This window comes from Anastrepha ludens, chromosome 3, assembly GCF_028408465.1.
Source record: "Anastrepha ludens isolate Willacy chromosome 3, idAnaLude1.1, whole genome shotgun sequence".
In the NCBI taxonomy this organism is placed as follows: domain Eukaryota; kingdom Metazoa; phylum Arthropoda; class Insecta; order Diptera; family Tephritidae; genus Anastrepha; species Anastrepha ludens.
Genome location: NC_071499.1, coordinates 83,630,770 through 83,646,977, shown reverse-complemented (window position 1 = coordinate 83,646,977; position 16,208 = coordinate 83,630,770).

Here is a 16,208-nt window from a genome sequence, read left to right as displayed (position 1 = left end):
GCATTTGTCCTTAACGGCTCCCCACAAAAAATAGTCCAACGGGCTTAAATCACAGCTCCGAGGCGGCCAATTGATATCGGAATTTCGGCTGATTATTCGGTTTTCAAAAACGGTAGCCAAAAGTTCGAGTGTAATTTTGGCAGTGTGACAAGTTGCACCGTCCTGATGAAATCTAATGTCGTCCATGTCATCCTCTTCAATTTTTGGAAACAACTCGTTGAGCATGTCACGGCTCCTCGCTCATTTTCGACAAAAAAATGGCCCGATGATGCCGCCAGACCAAAAAGCGCACCAAACACTGACTCGTTGTGGATGCATTTCCTTTTCTACAGTAACGTGTGGATTTTCTGAGCCCCAAATCCGACAATTTTGCTTATTGACGTAGCCACCGATGTGAAAATCAGAAAAGACGAAGAAGACTCACCACTTTAGAAATAGGTTTTCAATATTTCCCAATTTTGTTCAAGCGTATAGCGTCCCATTTCGTAAATGTCAAACCTTTAAGTAAATTATGAACACATTTGACATGTCATTTGTGTTACCATTCTCAAAAAAATAGGTGGTTCAAAAAGCAAACGCCATATGGCCCACCCTGTACAATAGGCAAAGTCTATGGTATGCCACGATCATTATGGACAACTCAGTACTTTACCCAAGTGAAAATTCGACTGTTTTTAGCAAAAACGTTCTTAATACCAACGTTACTTTATGGTTGTGAACTGTATGCCGATTGTGACAGTCTATGTTGTAGCAAGCTTAACCTCCTTTACAATAATATTGCGAAATACGTTCATTGTTCAAAACGCCACGAGCACATATCCGTTTTTTCTAAGCTTTACTTTTCAATACGATTTAAAGACTTGCTAAAGTTAAAATGGTAAACACTTCCTTACAAATTCATGTCTTCTCAGGAGCCCAAATACCTTATGGACCGATTTCAATTTACAAAATCAACTTGATTTCTTATTTTACTTAGTATTACTGTTGCCTAGTAACAGAATATCAGTTCTTTGTAATCGCTGTCCATTTTTGGAACCCCTTACCACAAAAAATCAAAATATTGAGAATCACAACAGAATGAGAAGTGAGCTGTTACATTGCTTTGTTGCCAGTAGATGCTAATATGTACGTATATTTTTCTTTTCCCCTTTTCTCTTCTCTGCTATTTCTATAGCTTCACAAATTCCTACTGAGTCCCTCTGCTACCTAACCTATGTTATTATTAAGAATATTACTCTTAAGTTATTTTTAATGTACATTTGTTTCGTCGCCAAATTCACGTTTTAAACGAAAAAGGAGATTTTTAGTTATGACAAATACATTATACTTAAATATATAGCGGCCGCCCTAGTCATTCGGAAGTTCACAGGCCTGCATCTCCGTTAAAGGGTGTAAGCGCCAATTATATTTGCCTATATAAATAAATTCTGCGTAAAAAGTACCGGAATTTATCATTTGAAAGATGCGTATAACATACCTATATCGTCGCTTTTCATTTTCCCATTTTTCTGCAAGTTTGTGCCACTTTTACAAGTTACCATACGTAACTTGACCGCGATATATCACTCAGGGTTTTGACAGCAGCTGTTGTTGGTTATCATACTTTTGAATGCCCTACGATTTTTACAATGGAAAAGTTAGTTGCACACAGTTTGTCTTAAATTTTGCGTTTCCAACTGAATTTTTTCGTGCCAATTCAATGAAAATGTTGAGGAAGACCGACGGTAAATCGTGCATGTCCGAAAAACAGGCATATAAATGACATAAAGCTTTCGAAGAGGGACCGAGAAGTGGTAGTTGATTTGCCTCGCTCTGGTGTGCCTTTAACGCCCACGAACTACGTACATATCGATAAAATCAAAAAGGAATTGATTCAAAAGCTTAACAAGTCTATTAATTCCATTTATAATATTATGACTGTTATTTTGGACATGAAACGCGTCGCCGCACTAAATTTTGTCCAAACACTTCGTCGGAAGCAAGTAACTGAAGACTGGCAATTCATACCTTTTCTCATCACCCCACTATGATAAAACGAGTCTAACTGTCCATAACAGACAGCTGTACGAGTAGAATGATACGAATATGCAATCAAGCCAACAGTTTTCGAAGCCCTCTCTTTCTCTTAATTGGCGCGATAACCGCTTACGCGATTTTGGCCGAGCTTAACAAAGCGCGCCAGTCGTTTCTTTCTCGAGCTAACCGGCGCCAATTGGACACAGCAAGTGAAGCCAAGTCCTTCTCCACCTGATCTTTCCAACGCAGAGGAGGCCTTCCTCTTCCTCTGCTACCACCAGCTGGTACCGCATCGAATACTTTCAAAGCCGGAGCGTTTGTATCCATTCGGACGACATGACCCAGCCAACGAAGCCGCTGGATCTTTATTCGCTGCGCTATGTCTATGTCGTCGTAAAGCTCATACAGCTCATCGTTCCATCGCCTGCGATATTCGCCGTTGCCAACGTGCAAAGGTCCAAAAATCTTACGCAGAATCTTTCTCTCGAACACCGGAGCCGGAAAAAGGAAATTCCTAGAACGAACTAAAGTACATATCTCTATTAGCCCACGAGCAACGTATGAAGGATTTGGTCAAGTGTTGGCATAATTGCGTTGAAGGCGGCAAAATAAATGTTGATGGTTATATTAATATTTTGCGTTTTATTAACAATTCCGGGTACTTTTTACACGGAATGTATGCAGGAATCGAAATTTTAGCTATGTGATATGTCGAAAAAGGTGGCATCTATTCAATTTATCCTCAGCTAAAATCATCAAAAAAAAAATAAATAAATCAGTGACCGAAATTTCGAGAGATCGGGAACCCGACTGCTGGGGTCTGTTTTGCTGGGTAGACAAAAAAACAATCTATTCCCAGGTATTTCCCCTTTAAGCTCACGGTGTTGCCTTTTAACAGAGTCGCCTTTACACATTACGTATGATGATCTGTAATTCGATATATTCATCAAAAATTTTCATATTGTTTAGCATAAACTTACCTGTAACTTTCCGACCGATTATTTATAACGATTTTTGACATGGATATTGAGTGCAGTGATCAACTTTTTTCGATCTTTGGCCTTAAATCACCACACATATCCATTATGAAATGCTGGGACGAGATTTCAACGAAGCAGTCGATCCTTGCAGAATTCATTTCGTAAAGGATGTCCAAAGCGTTTGTCGTGGCAGGAACTATCGACGCTGTGCGTGAATTGATAATGTAAGATCGTCATGTGAAATATCGTGAAATAGAGCATCTTTGGGCATTAGTGGAACCACGAACCAGCATACATTCAATATTCCATACAATGTGGTCATCAAGAAGATTTATTCTCCTTAGATATAGCTTAATTTGTTTGCCGAAATGTTCAAAAAATTCAACCCCAGTGGTTTAAAGCACATATTTGACATTGTAAATGGTGACAGATCTATGCATATGTGCCGGAAACAAAACCAATCGACAGTGTGGGGGTACGAAGGCGACAAAAGTTATTCGCGGAAGAAACATCGAAAAGCAGATGGTCGCCTGTTTTTTCTAGACATTAGGAAAATAGGATCATGTCACAACTGTAACAACTTAAAACAGTCAATTCTGAGTGGCATACAGCCATTTGTTTTCGGAGAATTATGTAAAACCAACCGGCGAAGATGAATAAGTTCCTATGCAAAGGAGTTTCTGAGTACTGAAAGTATCGGTCCAGATTTGGCACCGTATTTGTCACCTAATGATTTCTTTGTTCCTGGACATTCATGCGAGGTCAACGTATTTTAGCCCCTGAAGAAGCTGTAGAAACCTTTAAACAGCTCGTTTGCTGATATCCGCTTCTGAGTGGTAAAAGAGTATTGAAAATTGGTTCAAGCGAATGTAGAAGTGTATTGACTTCGATGGATATTTTGGGAAACAATAGAGCCAATTTCCATATTATTTTTCTATGTTTTCATTATTGGTCGCAAAACGTTGGGTATGGGGATAAGTTTCCGTTCTCTCTTAGCCAAAGTTGCGAATTATTTCAACAATTAAATAGTACATGACATTGTGTGAAGTATGCGCCATTGGAAGCTACAACTTTATTCCATTTTTCAGGCAGCATACGGATTCCTCTGACGAAAAATTCGAGTTTTTTTGACTTGATCCATTCAGTGAGCCAGTTTGCGATGCTGTCATAAGAAGTAAACCGCTCTCCAATAAGGGCTGACTGCATTGATCGGAACAGATGGTAATCCGAAGGTGCAATGTCTGGGGAATACGGCGCGTGGGGCAAAATTTCCCAATTCAGCCCCTTTAAATATTTCTGGACCGATTTGGTGTTGTCATGCAGCAAAATCAATTTGTCATGTCTACCGTAAAACTCTGGCCGCTTTTCTTTGAGAGCTCGATTCAAACGCATTACCTGCAGTCGGTAGATAGTTTAGGAAGTTCATAATAGAGGACATTCTTCTGATCCCACCAGACGCACAACATAACCTTTGAAGCATGCTTTTTTTTTTTTTCGCTGGCGACGGACTGGCAGGCTCCAACATTTTCGACGCTTAGGGTTTTCATAATCCAATGGATTATCTTCATCCAATAATTGTTGTAGTTGAGCATCTTCGAGTTTTCTCGGTGCCCCTTCGCGATCTTTATCACTCACCTCGAAATTGCCACTTTGGAATCGTCGAAACCACTCTTTCCAAGTTGTGTTCGATGGAGCGTGATTACCGTCAATATTGATCAATATATGACACGTTTCAGCTGCTTTTTTCTTTAAAAGGTAATAATGAAGCATGACTTCCCGCAAATAATGTTTTTGAGGGACTAATGTAGACATTTTTGAAGTCAGATAAAAAAGGACCTTAACGCTTCAAACGAAGGTCAACTACTGCGATCGATACCTCACATATACACATATACATCTTCAAATTACCAGAATACAAACACAAAAATAGTATCCTTTTTTACGAAGGTGGAAACTTATTCCAATATGTGAATATACAATAGTATTTCGGTCGCCGTATCCGAGTGGGTTGGTGCGTGACTACCATTCGGAATTCAGAGAGAACGTAGATTCAAATCTCGGTGGAAGATCAAAATAAAGAAACATTTTTTTCTAATAGCGGTTGCCGCTCGGCATGCAATCTCAAACCTCAGAGTGTATTTGTGCCATGAAAAAGCTCCTCATAAAAAATATCTGCCGTTTGGAGTCGGCTTGAAACTGTAGGTCCCTCCATCTGTAGAACAACATCAAAACGCACGCCACAAATAGGAGGAGGAGCTCGGAAAAACACCCAAAAAGGGTGTATGCGCCAATAATATATATAAATAAATAGTATTTCATTATAAAAATATGAGAATTTGAGAAAGTTGAAAAACGGGCAGACAATTTTTTAAAGGCTCATAACTAGTCAAAAATGAACCGATTTTAATAATTTTGGGTTCAAAATGATTGTCATTACTTACACGAGCGACTTCATGTAGAAACAATTGCAAAAAAGTAGTTGAAAATTTTTTATTTTGCAAAAAACAAAAAGTGCGAAACAGGTTTTTTACTCAAAAATTCATTACTCAAAAACAACTCATTTTAGATACTGGGCACTCAGCTCAATTAAAGTTTGAGATGTCCTTTTGATTTGGAAAAAGTTAAAAAAAAATACGCTTTTTGAAATATTGAATTTCGAAAAAATTTCAATTTGCAAAATAAAAAATGTTTAACTACTTGTTTGCAATTGTGTCTACATGAAGTCATTCGTATAAGTAATGACAATCATTTTGAACCCAGAATTATTAAAATCGGTTCATTTTTGACTAACATATTTGAGTTACATCGAAATCGAAGAACATGACCCGAATAGCCCGGTTGAATTGAAATGTAGTAGTAGAAATTAGATTTATTAATAAGCGAATGCGTATAAACTAATTTTTCTCTTTGCTAAAATATTTTTTTAAAAATCGTATGTTATTTCTCAACTTTTATTTTTGGTATTGATGTAAAATATTTTACTCGCCAATCCACTCACAAAATGTAAGTTTTCTTTACCAAGTGCGATTTCGCAATTTTTCTTATATTTGATGAATCATATAAAAACGCCTCCTCTACGCACATAGCCTTTTTATCAACTTCTGGTAGGATAAATTGAAACACTCCAATTACAGCAATCAAATAGTTTGTGATACAAGCAAATGAGTCGGGTATAATAAATTGCTTACTACTAGTTGCCAAGTTCAGGGCCAATAATGCCAGTGCTTGATTACACACATACAATTATAGCCTACAAATGAAATACAGGGTGTTGTTTATATACCATCTGTCACATTAATTATCGATTTGTTGGACTTTGACAGGTAAAATGAATTCGTGATGTACCAAAAATTTAGTTGATTTAGTTTAGGCCAGTACAAAATGGGTTGTTTTCTTTTGAACGACATCGGATCTTATCACATAGAAGCTACGATTTGACTCCATAGACTATTTTCGGTGCGGCGCCGTTAAACATAAAAGTGACGTTACTCATACAAAATTATTCAAGAGTTAGCACATCAAATCGAAGTTGCCGTTGGTGGAATAATTGTCGAAACTCGCGAAAAAGTACTGAAAAATTAGGTTCACCGAATGAACTACTGGAAGTCATTTGAATGAAATTCTGTTTGGCAAAGGTTAACTATTTAACATAAAGACAAAAAAATCATCAAAACATATTTGTGCGTTTTGTATTTATAGCCAAAGCAAATTCCAAACACTAAGCTGACCACCCTGTACAACAGAAAGTAAGTCGGTGGAGTCAGTAAGCAGCATGTGCGCAACTTCCTTTGCGACGTGTCGAAAGAAGGGCTGAAAGGGATGTTGGCGATATCACCTGACTGCTGCATACATACATACTTACATATGCACTTCGCTTATTAATTCTTTTTTCAACGGCATACTCATACTTATCGCGCTGATTTCGCGTCTTCGAATGCTGTAGACTTTTCTAGCTTTAGCGTTTCACTCAGTACGAGCATATAACGAGATCTAAATTAATTCCAGAACAATATATTCACTAGTGTGGCAGGCTGTGGCAGCATGCATGCCATAAAAAGGTTTTGTTGTACCAGGGAGACGGAATGCTAGAAGCGAGTGCACGCAGATGCAATGACCCTAGAGGAGTATTGTCCAGTACTCCTGCATTCAACAGCGGAGTCCGAGCACACAGGATTTCTTATGAAAAGTTCAAACGAGTTCACATCCACTGGGCATACACACATATATTTAACAATATACACATACATACATGCACACATATGAATGATACATACTTGTGTATGTGGATTCGGACGCTGGTCCGCAGTTAAGAATAAAAAAAAGAAATAAATAAATTAAAAGATCAAACAAGTTGACAGCAATAACAGCAAATTCAGGACCCACAATTGTTGGATTGCGTTTAATTTGATAGCTAATCGAGAGGTAGGGGGTTCGAAATTTAGAGTACAGTGAAGCAAAACTGTACGAAAGTATTAAAAAAATGTAAAACCAAACCACAGAGGATGTGAAAATGCTTACACAGTTCATTCGGATAAATGAAGTGACGCCAAGTTCTTCTCCATCTCTTCTTTCAAACCCAGAAAGAAACCTTCCTTTACTTGGTAATGCATCTTCATAGCCGGAGCGTTTGTATCATTCGGACGATATGTCCTGCCCATCAGAGCCACTGGATCTTTATCAACTACACTATGTTTATGTCGTCGTAAAGCTCATGCAGTTCATTGTTCCATCTTCCACATAATCTTTCTCTCAAACACTTCAAGGGACGCCACATCGGAAGTTGTCATCGCTTAAGTTTCTGTGCCATACAACAGGACGGGTATGATGATAGCCTTATAAAGTGTTAACTTTGTTCTTGGAGAGATAACTTTACTGATGAGAGAGAGAACTTACTGATACGTACGGTTCTTACTTACGGTGCTAAAATCTGTACACTGAAAGCTAATGATATAAACCAGCTATTGGGATTTGAAATATCCATAATGAGAAAAATCCTAAAGTCCTATTCGGCTTGAAAATGGCACGTATCGCATCGGATTAGATGGATTGGCCACATCATAAGAATGCCTAACGAAAGAATCCAAAAAAGGGTGTTTACTTTGCGTCTAATTGGAGGAAGAAAGAGAGGCCGACCAAGAAAAAGATGGCTTGATGACGTGGAAGCAGACTTAAAAGCGATGAACGTTCGTAATTGGAGAAATGAGGCAAGGGAGAGACTGAATTGGAGGAGGATTATTGATGAAACTATGGTCCACCACAGACTGCGAAGCTAAGGGGGGGAGAGAGAGAGAACTTTACTACCCAATTGACGAATTAGTGGTAAGTCTAAAGCACTTCTTCGCAAGAGAGCTAATCCGTTGAATTCTTTTACAACTTCAAAGTCATAACTGTCTACAGTGTCGTACGAACAGATACGTGGGAGCACCTACAGCTTGTTAGATAACTGGAGGCACGGTACTTCGTATTCTTCTCGCGCACCACCCAACTGACTCGTTTTGCTTCTTTATCCAGCTTATAAAACTCAGAAATAATAGTGCGGTTGCTAAGCCTATGAAAGAAAATGTTGCGTCTGCGCCAAAAGTCAAAACAATGATGATTTTTGAAGTTGAAGATGAAGTTTCATTTTATGGTGGGCCATCACCAAATTACCGAAGCCCAAATTATTAATCAGCCTTATAATCTTCATACACTAGCTGAGCTCTACGAAGGAATGAATGCAAGGACAAATTATAAGTTCTCCACCAAAGTCTTTGTTTTTATCCAATTGTTATCCATTGTTAGACTACTGTCTGCGTTTAGACTACTGTCTATTTCCTCGACGGAAATGTGTTTAAAAAGCATACGATTTTAGTCCGTGTTAGGCAGCCTAATGAATTTGACAGCAGAATACTTTGAGTACTGATCCAAATAATCAAAGATTCGTATGGAGCGCTGTTGGGATATATCTCTGAAAGTAATAATAAGTAAGTAAAGCAGCAATCGACTGTATAAGAGTTCCTAGATGAGCTTAGTCCAACAAAAGTTTTTCGCAAAAAAAGCATCTTAAAGCATATGGTCGCTTGTTTTTTCGGGAAATTTGGAGAATGTGATCATGCCGCAACTGCACCACTAGAGATATTTAAAACATTCAATTCTGAGTCAATTCTCCATTTGTTAGCGGAGAATAAAGGAAAACCAACCACCCAAGACAAATTATCCATCATCCTAGAACTGGGGTTTGAACGGCAACATTTTCTTTGTCTAGGTTAGGTAGGTGTATGAGTATAGGAATTTGATGGTCTTCCCAGATCGGTCTTCGAAGTTGCGTTTTTAAAAAAGCTTTTAGATACAAGTTAGCGCCCGGGAATGAAACTATTGTAATTCTATAGTTTTAGTGTTAGAACGGACTGTGCACCGTAGCCGAATGGGTTGGTGCGTGACTACATACCATTCGGAATTCAGAGAGAGCGTAGGTTCGTATCTCGGGGAAAGACCAAAATGAAGAAAAAGTTTTTTCTAATAGCGGTCGCCCTTCGGCAGGGGCAATGGCAATCCTTCAAGTGCATTTCTACCATGAAAAAGCTCCTTATAAAAATATCTGCGGCTCGGAGTCGGCTGTAGGTCCCTTCACTTGTGGAACAACATCAAGATGCACGCCACAAATAGGAGGAGGAGTTCGGCCAAAGACCTAAAAAGAGGGTACGAGCCATATATATATTATATATATATATATATATTTATTTTTTTTAAGTTAGTTAACATTAATAAATTATGAAGAACGAACTGAAGAACTGAGCAAGTTTCAAAATTTATAATTGCCAAATGCTTCCCACTGTTGCAAAAAGTTTTAGTTTATATGCAGCAACACGCAACAAAATCACACAAAAAATAGTATAGAAAAAAAATTGATTTAGAATACCTGCTGAGTTCAGTTTTTATGTGTCTATAGTCGTTCTTGAGACTGGCCAACGACGCTAGTGAACTGTTTAGCGAGACATCCTCTGCAGGCACAAACGTCCTGCCTGTCTACCCAAATAAGTATAGCCGTACATTCCTTCTAACCACACACGCTCATGCCTCGCAAAGTCAATGACTTTCTGCTCAACTAACCTATGTTGCATCGCTACACACACACACACACACCGCCAATCGTCCGTTGTCCAGTTGCTATATACAAGTTACTGGTAGCTGTCTAAATAGTCGAGCGGCTGTGCCGTGCGACTTATCACATTAAAGCGGTCGTTGGGATTTTAGCTTTAACTGCGGTTGCACGGGATCATTGAACGTTCTTGAAATATGTCAAGTTCAATAGCCCCACACTGATGCGCGCGTGTGCGCAAAAGAGTGCAGAGTTTAGCAGCAACAGCAGCAGTTGTGACTAAATATTTATGTCGGTTATATGGCTGGCGCGTCACCGCCCTTGCGTGGCCGATTATTGCTGTTGCCAAGTAGCCAACACAAAGGACATGGACCTGCAGCTAATAGGACGGGTTATTGCATCTGTTAGCTGTCAATGTACTTTACTTCAACTTCTACCCGATAAAGTTCAATGCATCTTGCTTACGTTTTTTCTCGGAACTTCACTTAATGGTGGATTATTTTTATCAGCATAAAATCAATTTTATTTTTATCACGACGTTAATATTAAATTAATACTTTATTAATAAGTTTCCAGCCTCTTGAAGCCACTGCATTTTTGTACGATGACAAATTGTTGTATGCATTTGTATGTGTATATGTACCTATGTATGTATGAGCCTACTCTTATAATTTGCGGTCAACAAACTTAAGCATTTCCATACAATTGCGCGTGCATACGAAGTCATACACAAACTCAACAGGATATGTGCGCATGCGTACAGAATACCTGAAGTATGTAGATAGTAGAAATTGACTTACAGCTGGGGAAAATAGTTTATAAATATTTAGAGTGAGAGCACTTTATGGCATCTACTAAATATGATTTATGTTAAGATCACGTGCGTTTCTAATCCACTAGGTTGGCTATTGTTGTTTTTTGATTACTCCAGTTGGGTTCCGTCGAGGATAGAAAAAGAATGAGCGCTCAAAAACTGAACGCTCTGTTGAGAATATTCCTGCTGTAGCGTAAAGTGCTGCTGAACAACCTTTAACATCGATAGCTCGACGTCGTCAACAATCGGACAATCATGAATCGTCTCTTTGACGAATTTAACCTGTAGAGGTCCTCATGGTGGACGCGGAGATTAAGTGATTGATTAAGAGATTGTTTTAAATTAAAATAGTGAAAACGGAAAGAATCTAAATTTTTACATGTTTTACTTTAAAACAAGATGAAGACTGTCTTTTGAAAAACCATTTTACAGCAACTTTAAAAATAAAAATATGGTTTTTTTTCGAATTTTCTAATGGAGCTTATCTAAAGCAAGAAGATTTATAATTCTTTCAATCGGCGAATTGACGTACTTGATACTTGTGAATTAGACAGCTGCAGCATACAAGCATAGCAGTGCGTAAAGATCAAAATAACGATTTCTATCACTCAAAAGCATTTTATTTATTGAGTAAAAAACTTCTTCAAAAACAAATTTGGATGATTAATTTTGCGCCACCTTGTATGTAAAAATTATTGTTTGTTTATCTATTTGTCTCTATGGTATGCAATTCTAATCTTATATAAATTTTGGTGTCATGTTGTAGGTATGCCAGGAATGGTTCATAAGTAGTGTATTTGGGAGTTTGAGATATTTGTGAAGATCATTTTGTGATCTCACTTCGTACGAGAGCACAATGAATGGATCAAGTCAACAGAACTCGAATTTTTCGTCAGAGGAATCCGTATGCTGCCTGAAAGATGGAGTAAAGTTGCAACTTCCAATGGCACATACTTCACTAATATCATGTATTATTTAAATGTTGAAATAATTCGCAACTTTGGTTAAGAGGGAACGGAAACTTATTTCCATACCCAATATTTATGTTTTTTAATTTCTACATTTCTACAAAAAATAAAGACGCGCTGGAGTCAATATTTATCAAATTTAAATTAAGAAATATTGGTTTTTTTAGGAAATGAGCCAGTGTTTCGGTGTTTGGCCGAGCTAGTCCTCGTGTTTGGTGCTCAACACCAGCAGCGCCATCAGAATTGGGAAGGACCTCTCCGAACCGTTTGATACCAAACGAGGTTTCAGACAGTTTGACTCGCTGTCATGAGGCTTCTTTAACCTGATGTTGGAGAGCATCGTGCGAGCCGCAGAACTTAATCGCTCAGGCACAATATTTTATAAGAGCGTACAATTGTTAACAACCGCGCTGATAGTTTTGCATTCTTCAAACTGGATAAAGAGGCAAAGCGAATGGGTTTGGTGGTGAACGAGGATGAAACGAAGTACCTCCTGTCTTCAAACAAATAGTCGGCGCACTCACGTATTGTCACCCACGTCACTGTTGACAGTTATAATTTCGAGATTGTAAAAAACTTCGTTTATTTAAGAACCAGCATTACCACCGATAACAATGTTAGCCTTGAAGGCCAACGTAAAATCTCTCTCCCCAACAAGTGCTACTTTGGACTAAGTAGGCAACTGAGCAGTAAAGTCCTCTCCCGACGAACAAAAGTAACACTCTACAATGCTCTCATCATTTCCGTCTTAACGTATGGCGCAGAAGCTTGGACGATGACAACATCCGATGAAGCGACGCTTGGAGTGTTTGAGAGAAAGATTCTGTGTAGGACTTTTTGGACCTTTGCGCGTTGGCAACGGCGAATATCGCAGGCGATGGAACAATGAGCTGTATGAGCTTTACGACGACATAGACATAGCGCAGCGAATAAAGATCCAGCGGCTACGTTGGCTGGGTCATGTCGTCTGAATGGAAGGCCTCCTTTGAGTTAGAAAGATCAGGTGGAGAAGTACTTGACTTCACTTGGTGTCCAACTGGCGAGAAAGTGACGACTGCCGCGCCAATTAAGAGAAGAAGTCCTCCTGTTTGGGGTCTGCGACTTGTTGCTACGTGCAACTGGTGGGACTAACAATACCGTCTTCGAACGGCAAATGGTTTTTTATAAGGGGCTTTTTTATGGCAGAAATGCATTCGAAGGTTTGCCACTACTAGAAAAACTTTCAATCAATTGGTGTTTCGTGTCGGCCATACAAATTTTTTATTTTCGTATTAAGGTAAATGGAACTATGTACATTACTTATTGTGCATAAAATAGTCACATTTATTCAATGTATTTAAAACTATTTCTCTAAAGCATTTCTTTCCTTTATGAAAGATTTGCATGATAGAACATTTTTCTTTGATCGTAAGTTATTTCTCTCCTACTCTCGAGTGGGGAAAAAAGCGTATGCCAATTTTTTGCTAGTATATTAACTATACTCGTATAATATTTGGGTAGTTGTAGAATGTTTCCTTAATAAAACTGTTGTTTATAAAATTGCGCAGTTTACTAATTAGCCTTTCTCAAATTGGTCATACTTGAACAAAAGCAAGCAGTTTTTTGATATTTCAGGCTCGTTATAGGTAGAAGGATCAGGCCGAAGGTAGGTAGTGGGCTCAAATCATGCACTGGAACTACTCAAGCGATATTACGGTTATGTTATACATAAAGTAACCTTGTCAACAATACCTTAATTTCTATATTATACTCCACATAAAATTTAGTCCGAGACAGAAAATGTGCTCAAATCGGTATTTACCTATATGAAATGCTGACAGTCAAGTAAGTGAAAATACAAATAGGTGGTAAGCGAAAAGCCAACAAAGAAATACGTACACAAATAAAAATAATAACAAATATTCTTATATATTAGGTATATGTATGTATGTGTGTTCTATACATAAAATATTCGACTATTATACAAAATCACTTAATTCGAAAAAAAATGTTTGGCGTAAAACTTGAAATCTGAAGACATTTTCATGACTTGCAATGATGTACCGAAATTTAAATCTTCAAATTTTTCATAAAGAATATTTTGTAACGTATGAGAGTTGAAATTGAATTCAGTAGACAATTTTTTCTCTTTCCTGAAAAATTACAAATTTACATTTATGTACTTTTTTGAAATACGTAAAATAATGTAATGCATATGCAAATGAAGCCAAAAAATTTAAAACTATGAAAAACGTGCCGAGTGAAAACTGATCTGTGCGTTTATTTTGAGGGAATGCTGATGCAACAAATTTGTCCACAAATGGTTTGACTTTTTGAAAATTTATTCCGGCATGTATTATTGGTGGTTTAGATCTGTGCATGTGTGTACATAGATATAAATACAGTGGTATACCGAAAGAAGGGCAGAGACATTTTTGTAGGATTTTGATGGATATTTTTTTTCTTTTGGATTTATTAAATTTTTTTAACTAAATTTGTATTATATTTTCGATTGCTTTAATAAAAGTTAATTCCATATAACTAAACTCTGTAAATATAAACAGCAAAAATACGAGTAGTATGAGCTACTAGATGCAGAGCTCCTTCGTATTAAGGGGAGTGTACAAAAGGAAACTAAAAAAATCAATTTCCTAAAAAGTGCAAATTCTTATTGTGAGCATTTGCAGAACTATTGAAAAAAATGTTATTTGGGTGAAAAAGATCCAGAACAAGTCGAAAAGCGCGACAACGTAAGCTTCTGACATATATTTTGCTCCGATCGAACTAAAATGTCTACATCTTTTTTTGCACATATGTCCTTATAACTTGAACTACGGTCCCAATTAAAAACAATTTGCGGTCAAAAAAAGTTCAAAATTCCATATTCGCGGCCACCTCCCATTCGGTATATCCGCGTCGAAACCCCGGACACGAAACATCAAATTATAGAAAAAGTTTATTATAATAAATAGCGATGGTCTGCGGTGGGTCATGGCAAACCTTTAAATGTATTTTTGCCATGAAAAAGCTCCTCATAAGAAACCATTTGCCGTTCGGAGGTGTCATAAAATTTGTGGAACAACATCTAGACGGACATCACAAATAAGAGCAGGAGCGCAGCCAAACACCCAAAAAGAGTGTAAGCGTCAAGTCAACCATTTTTTAATATGGATAACTTCAGGCAGCTATACTAACTGTACGGAAAAATTGGTTTTTGCCTTTTGTTTATTAGAAGTTGTGTAAAAATTCAATGTAAAGAAATAATCAATAAAATAAATTCTGAAAAAAATTCGTTCAAAAAAAAGTGAAAACTTTATTACTAATCAGAGCAAAAATAGAAATTTTTCCTAAATACTTAATACAATTTTGTAATGTAAGCAGGTTAAAATTGAATTATTTTTTCGTAAATATCTGAAAACTATGTTTACTAACAATTCGCGCCTTTTTGATTGTACAATATGAAAGTCCAAGCTCGTTGTATTTATTACCAAAGTTCCTTGTCACAAAAGTTGTAATTTCAAAATTCAAACTGCCAGAATTTTACTAACCTATTCAGATTCGTTGATAGTGTGAATCCCCCGCAATCCTAATATAATCTCCTCTTTTAATTCCATTCATATAAAACTATGCTTGAGTTACAAAAAGGCTCTGCGCAAAGGAAGATCGTTTTGTAGAGTGGATCAAATTGCGAGATCGTTGGACAACTTCTGAAAGCGTGAAGAAGGAAATCATAGATAGAAAACTCGGGCACCAAAAATTCTTTAGGTATTCAGAATGCTGCTCCAAACAAGTGAATAAACAGTTACCAAATTCACACAAAAGTTCTACACAAAATGATTGAAATGATCTGTAGCTACTTTTTTAAATACTCTATGTATAAATATATTACAATATATGCTGATGTCTTCAAAGTGTTCATGATTGATTGAAGTAACTTAGATTCTATTAAGTTCCAGTTGGTTGTTAATAATGTTGCTATCTGGGGTAATAAAAATAAATCACAATGACAAAAATATAAAAAAGTGTTTTCATGTATTTTCAATAAATCTCGTTCCCTTTTCTCTACTCCGTATTACAATGGGTAAAATTTCCGATCTGGGTGTGGTTTTAACTCACCCTAAATTCCAATTTCAAAGGCATTTCAACTGTATTGTCGATTCAGCTCGAGTTTTAATGATTCTTACACCATGCAATTATTATTTACTTTACTGTCTCTCTCTAAATTAAAATCCGCGTTTTCGTTTGGGGACCATAGTTTGACTGTTATATAAATATACTTAAACGATTAAAAAAACGTTAGTTCGTATTGCCTAACGCTCTTCATATTTCACAATTATTCCTTATAGTGTTTGATGTCTGCTTGTTGTTAATGT